Source organism: Bos javanicus, chromosome 17 (genome assembly GCF_032452875.1).
Source record: "Bos javanicus breed banteng chromosome 17, ARS-OSU_banteng_1.0, whole genome shotgun sequence".
NCBI lineage: Eukaryota > Metazoa > Chordata > Mammalia > Artiodactyla > Bovidae > Bos > Bos javanicus.
In genome coordinates, this window is record NC_083884.1 from 64,997,980 (window position 1) to 65,007,437 (window position 9,458).

A 9,458-nucleotide genomic window follows, 5' to 3' on the forward strand; every position below is an offset into this window, starting at 1 on the left:
CTGGATTTGAGTCCCAAATATTGTTTCCTTGGGCTCCAAAATCACTGCAGATGGTGACTGCAGCCATGAAATTAAAAGATGCTTGCTCCTTGGAAGAAAAGTTATGACCAACCTAGACAGCATATTAAAGAGTAGAGACATTACTTTGCCAACAAAGGTCCGTCTAGTCAAAGCTATGGTTTTTCCAGTAGTCATCTATGGATGTGAGAGTTGGACTATAAAGAAAGCTGAGCACCCAAGAGTTGTTGCTTTTGAACTGTGGTGTTGGAGAAGACTCTTGAGAGTCCTTTGGACTGCAAGGAGATCCAACCAGTCCATCCTAAAGGAAATCAGTCCTGAATATTCATTGGAAGGACTGATGCTGAAGCTGAAACTCCAATACTTTGGCCACCTCATGCGAAGAGCTGACTCATTTGAAAAGACCCTGATTCTCGGAAAGACTGAAGGCAGGAGGAGAAAGGGATGACAGAGGATGAGATGGTTGGATGGCATCACCGATTCAATGGACATGAGTTTGAGTAAACTCCGGGAGTTGGTGATGGAAAGGGAGGCCTGGCGTGCTGCAGTCCATGGGGTTGCAAAGAGTCAGACACGACTGAACAACTGAACTGAACTGAGTCCCAGTTATGTGGGTTCAAGTCCCAAGCAGGGTTTTGGCTGAGTTCAAGTCCCAGCCCCATGGGTTTGAGTCCCAAACTGGGTTTAGGCTGGGTTCGAGTCCCAGCATGTGGGTTTAAGTCCCAATCTGTAGTAAACGATTTCACTTTCACTTTCAGGGTATTTACGAGATGAATAAAGCTGCTGGGTGGTTGGAGGCATGGGGACCATGGGGCAGGTAACTGGAAGAAGGCATGAAAATGATGTTTCTGTGCAGGCGTAACTAAGCTCCAGGCCTCCACACATTCAAAAGGTCACAGAGGGACCCTCACCATGCCCAGGTGAAGGGTGGGTGATCCTAACCCATCTCAACCAGCTCAGTTCAATCTAGACACAACTGACTCTGGCTCTGGTAAACATCTTATTGTTTAGCTACGGGCACTTGTGACACGTAGCAGAGTCCTATGGTCCTTCTCCCCATGCCCCCTGCCTGCCTTTTGTCCGTGGAGAAACTTTCACCAAGAATGAGTTTAATCGGAGAAGTGAGAAAATGCAGACACAGAGGAAGAGAGTCCAACAAGATTAAATAATAGCTTTGTCATTATGCACAGTCAAGGACCTTTTGTGGGCTATAGATAATATTCTAAGTCATATCTTATGAGCTGTCTGATAGATACTGAAACCCCCACCAGTGGAAGAAGTTAACTACCTGATGGCCAAATAGCCATGACATAAGCTGCCACAGTTCCAAGAACTGGCCTCAAGAAAATGGGAACAAACCGACCCTGGACCTGAAGATTAACTGTACTTAAAACAATCAAAATGATGCTGGTCAGACTGCCATACAACCAGTTTCAAGATGACTGTCGGAGCTGACGGTGCTGTTTCTACGTGCAGCCCCCTTCCTCCACCTGTAGAAGCTCTTTCCCACTGTTTGTGGTGGGTGGGGGTGAGAAGTCAGCCTATGGACTGAAATCCTTCCTCCACCACCCTGGTTGCGGGCAACAAAAATAAAGCAAACTTTTGTTCTATTAGTGTTGCTTCTTTATCAGCTGTTGAGCAGCGAACAGTCCATGCTCCACGTTGAGTTACGCTTGGGGGACACACAACTCTTAAAATGACCTTAGTGGAGGCAGATGAAATAGATTCGACCCACGGTTGCCCCTATTTTTGGATCATTCCTTAATCTTAATAAAGGCAACAACCGTTCTGGCTCCTTCTTGCCGAGAAGGGGTATAGCTTGATGAATCAAACCATGTAGCACCATTCATTTGAAAATATTCTCTTGTTCCCAGATTCGAGTCAACATTTTGATCCCAATAAACAATCACCACCTACATACCAGCTGTCTGCATTTATAGGCCCAAGATTGGTAACTGAAACCGCAAAGATGTAGCCTGAGGGGGAACACAGAATGCCAGACATTTGAAGCTCCAATACTTTGGCCACCTGATGCAAAGAACTGACTCATTGGAAAGGACCCTAATGCTGGGAAAGACTGAAGGCAGGAGGAGAAGGGGACAACAGAGGATGAGATGGTTGTATGGCATCACCAACTCAATGGACAGGAGTTTGAGTGAGCTCTGGAAGTTGGTGATGGACAGGGAAGCCTGGCGTGTTGCAGTCCATGTGGTTGCAGAGTCGGACACGACTGAACGACTGAACTGAAGTTCTTATGGAAGGAACATAGCCTGGGAAAACTGAGTACAGTTTCTACAATATCTTGACCAAGTAGAACCTTGCTGGGGCCAGACATCAGGGTCTTTAAAAAAAAAAAAAAAAATCCAAGCAGAGGGCCTTCCCTGGTGGCCCACTTGTTAAGACTTCACCTTCTAATGCACGAGATGTGGGTGTGATCCCTGGTCAGAGAGCTAAGATCCTATAGGCCTTGAAGCCAAAACACCAAAACAGAAACAATATTATAATAAATTCAATACAGACTTAAAAAAAAAAAAAAGTCCACATTAAAAAAAAACAAAACAAAACATGACTTTAGAATCTAAGATCACAAGGAGAGGACCAAATTTCAGCTTAGTCAAGAAAAAACCAGGGGACAGGAAATTTTCTTATTAGCCCAATATATTGCTTGTGGAGGGAGAAGGAAATGGCAACCCACTCCAGTATTCTTGCCTGGAGAATTCCATGGCCAAAGGAGCCTGGAGGGCTATAGTCCATGGGGGTCACAAGGAGTCCAACATGACTGAAGCGACTTAGCATAGCCTTGCTTGTTAAGACAAAGTGAAGTTAGGGAGAGTCAGAAAATTAATGAGAGGCACAAACAAGGAATCAGCATGATCCAATGCAGAAAAAAGACTTTGGATGACATGTCCAATAGCTAGAGAGATGAGCACTTTTCACACTTTGGCCCAAGTAGGTAGTCGCTGAATTGTCCTTCCAGACCTGGGAGGGTAGAAGCCAAGAGAAGGTGTAACAAGAGAAGAATCATCCTGGTAACCTAATGAGAGAGTTAATTCTTAAGGTAGGTTGATAAGGAGTCCAGGGCCCTTAAGGAGGAGAAAGGGGTCTGGGGTTCTCAAAGAGGAGAAAAGGACATTTTTTCCCCCCTACATTGCTTGGGCTTCTTTGGTGGCTCGGCTGGTAAAGAATCTGTCTGCGATGTGGGAGACCTGGGTTCAATCCCTGGGTTGGGAAGATCCCCTGGAGAAGGGAAAGGCCACCCACTCCAGTATTCTGGCCTGGAGAATTCCATGGACTGTATAGTCCATGGGGTCGCTAAGAGTCAGACCCGACTGAGTGACTTTCACTTTCACTTCACTTTTGTCTTAGTCACATAAAGCATTTTTTCTTAAACTCTGAGTTGTTATGACAATAGTCTTTAAGACTAACTTGCTTTAAGCCCAGAGCTCATGATTACACAACAAAACAACTCATCTTGCTCAAGGGTATGTTTTTCCTTAAGCTCTGGACTAATGAAAGTTATGACCAACCTAGACAGCATATTAAAAAGCAGAGACATTACTTTGCCAACAAAGGTCCGTCTAGTCAAGGCTATGGTTTTTCCAGTGGTCATGTATGGATGTGAGAGTTGGACTGTGAAGAAAGCTGAGTGCCGAGGACCAGCCCCGGCTGATCCAGGGTATTTGAAGGAGAGACGGCATAGGCGAGGATCAGGATACAATAGCTTCAATTAGATATTAATTAAAGATATAAAGAGTAATAGAATAAGGATAGCTCAGTAGGAAAATTCAGTGGAGAAAAGAGGCTGAGTAGCTTGGTTTACGCGGGAGACCAATAAAACTTCAAGACAAGAAGTTTGCACCACTTACGTAGGCCGCAGGCGTCCTTCCATTCTCCCGAAGGAGAGGAGACACTGAGGCCTCCCCGGTCGGATCTTAGAAGCCCAGGCATAATTAGTAAGCATGGTGGGTTCCGCGCTCCAGATGGAGACTCAGCCAGAGTGGGAGAGAGAGCGACATGGGGAGACCAGTACTTCGAGAAACTGATCCCAATTCTTTATTTTCCATGGTCTACTTTTATACACTGAGATGTTATGCAAAAGTCACGCGGGGTCAGCAGTCCTGACTTTTATCAAAGTCAGGTGCTTCATACAAATGTATACAGAGGTCTTAGGGGTGTTACATCATCTTCTGGCCAGGGGGCCTGCTGACAATTTATGACCCTCTCCTTGTGACAGCGGTCAGTCAACCAGGACACTTATTTCTCCAGGGGTGATTATTCTCAAAACAGACACCACCCAAATAAAGTTACATTCCTACAGGGTGAGGGTGTAGTGGGTTTTAGTTAAGGAAAGAATTTACTTAGCCTAAGGTCTAACGTGATTAATATCAAAGGTTAATTCTATATATTCATTAATGTGTGTAAGGGCAGGGGATGTGGAGACTTAGCAACAAACATTGGCTCAACAAATGAAAAACCCTTCACCAACACAATTTCTAATCAGCCCATTATACTTATACTAATAGTTTTCTAACTTCTCTAAAGAACCTGTTTTTAGAGGGTTTAAAGCATCTCGTGCCTCTCACGGTTGGGAGGCTGTGAGCAATCACATGTGGCCGGACAAGCCTGTCAGGCAGGCTAGAGAACCTTCAGAGGAGTTTGTAGGTTAAAACACTCTTGTCACACCCAAGAGTTTTTATTGACTGGAGCTCTAGGTTAACTCCTTCTCCGAAAGAGGTGGTGGGGGACAGCCACCTGTAAAGTCAGAGGTGTAGGTAAGAGCACAAAGTAGTAAAGTAGGCAGGCTCTGGTTATGGGGGTAGACGCTCGAGGATTTCCAGGGGTACTCCTGAGGCTCGATCCCGCCTTTGCGTATGTCGAGCCTCCTTCCTCATGACCTTTGTCACGGGCGGAGTACCTCACTCTGGCCCCCAACAGAGCCGAAGAATTGATGCTTTTGAACTGTGGTGTTGGAGAGGACTCTTGAGAGTCCCTTGGACTGCAAGGAGATCCAACCAGTCCATTCTGAAGGAGATCCGTCCTGGGTGTTCATTGGAAGGACTGATGTTGAAGCTGAAACTCCAATACTTTGGCCACCTCATGCGAAGAGCTGACTCATTGGAAAAGACCCTGATGCTGGGAGGGATTGGGGGCAGGAGGAGAAGGGGACGACAGAGGATGAGATGGCTGGATGGCATTGTCGACTCGATGGACGTGAGTTTGAGTGAACTCCGGGAGTTGGTGATGGACAGGGAGGCCTGGCGTGCTGCAATTTATGGGGTTGCAAAAAGTGAGACATGACTGAGCGACTGAACTGAACTGGACTAATGATTATGTAACAACAATGTATCTTGCTCAAGGACACATATCTCCTTCTTAACAAGAAACTTCTGACTAATACTGTTGTCTTAAGATGTCTGTTGTGGGAGTGGGTCTGGTGAAAGTATATCAGGCCTTGCTAAGACTGGCAAGCAGGGCACTGTCCTTCCCCCTTCTGCTGTCTGTGTCAGAAGATTTCTCTGTCCCTCTTTATAATTTAATAAAACTCTGCTACACAAAACCTCTTGAGTGATCAAGCCTGGTCCCTCGTCCCGAAGTTAAATCTTTGGAGATAACGAATTTGACATCATTCACTGAAAGCTATCACTAACAAATTAATTAAACTGCACTCTAGGACTTCCCTGGCGGTCCAGGGGTTAAGAATCCACCTGCTAACGCAGAGTACATGGGTTTGATCACTGCTTGGGGAAGATCCCACACGCCTCGGGGCAACAAAGCCCATGTGCCACAACTACTGAGCGTGTGCGCTCAAGAGCCTGTGCTCAGCAACAGGAGATATTAATGTTTGGTAGAAACCAACACAATTCTGTAAAGTGATTAACATTAATTAAAAAACAAAAAGAGAGACGCCACCGCAGTGAGAAGCCCATGCACCGTAATTAGAGAGTAGCCCCTGTTTGCAGCAACTAGCGAAAGCTGGTGCTCATCAACAGAGACAGTGCAGCCAATAAATGAAGAAATACAATTTTAAAATAATGATAAATAAAATCTATAAAAAGAAAAAAAGAATCTGCCTTGTAATGCAGGGGACATGGGTTCAATTCCTGGTCGGGGGACTAAGATTCCACATGCTTAAGAGCAGCTAAGCCTGCGTGCCACAGCTACTGTGCCCGCGGGTCACAATGAAAGATCCTGAATGACATAACCGAGACTGGCGCAGCCAAATAAACAAACAGATATTAAGGAAAAAAGCAAATTGCCTTCTGAGGATTACCAGAAGGCCATTGCCACCTCTGCAGCAATTGCGCTCACCTCAACTTCTTTCTCTCAGCTTCTTTCTGAGAAGAAACTTGAGATTCCATAAGGGGCTCCCTGCCCCCTTGCAGAAGTCAGTGGAACTTCTGGAACCAGCCAAGGTTTGGATGATCTTGGTCCTGGTTTTTCTTCTGTGGCAAGCATGGTTTGTGTTTCCCCATCATGTTCCTCATAAGGTCTGATCCAGAGAGGATGGAGCTGGTTTTCCGGATGTTTATCCTTTAAGGTTTCAGTCTAGAGGTTCATTGTCTCCTCTAAGAGCTTCCTAAATGAGTTTCGCTATGAGTCCAAAGTCGGGGATCTGAATGTGGCAGAACCCAGCCATCCCCCCAGGACTCCCTGTTAGTCTAGAGCTTCCTTTCTGTCCGGGAGCAAGTCTCTCTATCCCTGTGAGAGTTCAGAACCGAGTATTTCACAGAGGGCTGAGAACTCTGCCTTTCTCTTGGACTGCCCCCCACCCCCCCCCACCCCCCCCCCACCCCCCGCCCTCCACCGCCACAGCCTCTTTCAATCAAAAAAGTTCAAAATTGATACTCTATTCTGGTCTGAGGCATTTGTTTTATTGGACATCAGAGGATTGTCCACAGCACTGGAGCAGGGCTTCCTCCTTTGGTGGAAGGCGCCTCAAATCTTTTGCCAGAATTTCTCCAAACTTCGTGGGAGTTATTTTTAACCCCCTCAGGAAGCAGTGTCCTTGAGTAGCGTTATTTAACTCTTGCATCTAGACTTTCCTATCTGACAGCAGAGAGTGGAAATCTCCATCTTAACTCACAAATATTAAAATCAAACCTGCAAGCCATGCCCCAAAGTGCCAGGCATTAAGTAGTTGTTAGCAGTACAGATTCTGGAGTCAGGGAGACCTGGGCTCAAATTCAGACTGTGTTCTCTCCACTCCATGTGAGCTTAGGCAAGTGACTCCAAGCCTCAGTGTCTCCATCTGCAAAATGGAGGCAACCTTCCTTCCTTTTACCCTCTAGTTGGGGATTTGCAGTAGGCTGGACACTTTAAGATCCGACCTCCTTCCTCTGTGACTCACACTCCCCCTGGGAACCAGTTCCCAGCAGTGGCTGTGTCACCAGTGGAGTCAACAGCCCTGGGTTCAAATCCCAGCTCTACTACTTGTGAACTGAGTTGCATTAAGCTACTGTCTTAGCCCCATGGACTTCCCTTTTGGCCGCTCCAGTCAGTGGGGACAGGGCCCACTGTGCTTTGGTGGGTGTCAGCCTGTTTCTAGTTTAGGGAAGCCATTGACCCAGAGCACAGAGGGACACGTCCAGGTCACTGTCACAAAGCGGGCACACAGCAAGGTGAGGGACCCAACAGCTCTGACCCTGGCCCTCTGGGTCCCTGTTTATATCTGCTAACTGGCCCCCATTTCCACCAACTCCCCGCCCTTGGCATGGGGTGGAGCACTTAACAGAGGTTGAGAAATCTTGTGGACTTGAACAAGAAATATCGGAAGCAGGACAAACCATGGAGTGTTTAGGAAGCACAATCAGGATGGTGGTTATTTCTTGTTTCTCCCTTTTGAACAAAGGCCATGAACATTATTACTTCCCCTTGAATCTCACTTTGGATGGTGCAGTGATGTCCTTGTAAGAAACCCTCCCCAGAGGAGGGCCTTCTCGGACAGCTAATTATGGGGGACAGCGGATGGAGTGGAAAGCGGTGAGGCTCTGGGCTGGACAGATGTATGTATTCAAGTGCAGGGTCCTTCACGTCCTGGCTGGACGACCTTGAGCAGGACACTGACCCTGTCGCTGAGCTGGTATCACGGAGCTTGTGAACCCCATCCCCTGCCTGGCATAAGGGGATGTAATCACCTGCTTTTAAAGACATCATCCTCTCTCCCTTCCTTGGAACACCAAGTATAAACTCTTCAATGAGCTAGGACCGTGGTAGCAAATCTGGAAGCCATACAAGAACCAATAATGAGAAATACTGCCTGGGAGTGAGACACGAGGGAGAGGTGGGGAGTGTGGAGAAAGTGAGAACAGTAGTCCCAAGTGGGCAGCGGTTCTCAGCTCTAGCCTTCTACTTCCCTGACCAGGGACTGAACCCCAGGCCCCTTGCATTGGGAGTCTTAGCCACTAGGGAGATCCCATCTCGCCTACGTTGATTATGCTGGGTGCAGCCCCAAAGTTGACAGATTTGCCTAGATTTTAAAGCAAAATGTCCTTATTTATTTTAAACAGTTGGCCTGTCTGCCCACTGGCTACAGAGGGCTGCCAGATTGTAATCCCTGTTGTAGGCTTTTAAAACGTATGCGGAGATAGTGGTAGAGAACACAGAATTACTGGTAACACTGCTGCTGCTAAGTCACTTCAGTCGTGTCCGACTCTGTGCGACCCCATAGATGGCAGCCCACTAGGCTCCCCCGTCCCTGGGATTCTCCAGGCAAGAACGCAGGAGTGGGTTGCCATTTCCTTCACACACAAGACCTTTTTAGCAGATGGAGGCACTACTGTCTATGGACACCAGGGGGCAGCACCTCACTTGTCATCGCTTCTTCCATTCAATCCCCCGTCAGGAGATCCCACTCAATTTTCTGTCTACATTCAGCTGTGCACAAAATATGGTCCCTGAAGCGGTATTGAAAAGTGGGCTTTCTCCATCTTAAGCACTCTGTATTTGGTGGAAATTGCCTCCCCGTGGTCCATGGTGCGGTTTTATAAACGCTTACCTTGACTCTTGACAAAGAACCTGGGAAGTGGCTGCCTGGGAGATGTGTCTATTATGCAAAACAAAACAAAACAGAAAGCCCTTATGCATCTTTAAGAAACAGCAGTCAAATGCTTCCTCCTGGCAGAGGTGAAATCCGAATGACTCGACTTCATTTAAAAGAAAATTCTCTTGCGCTGGGACTCTTTCCTCACTCTTACTCCTTTGCCTGGATTTCTTTCATTTCCCTGTGGCTCAGGTAGTAAAGACTCTGTAATGCAGGAGACCTGGGTTCAATCCCTGGGTCGGGAAGGTCCCCTGGAAAAGGACATGGCAACCCACTCCAGTATCCTTGCCTGGAGAGTCCCATGGACAGAGGAGCCTGGCGAGCTACAGTCCATGGGATTGTAAAGAGTCGGACACGACTGAGTGATTAACACAACCTGAGGCTGAAGAGGCCCCAGCAG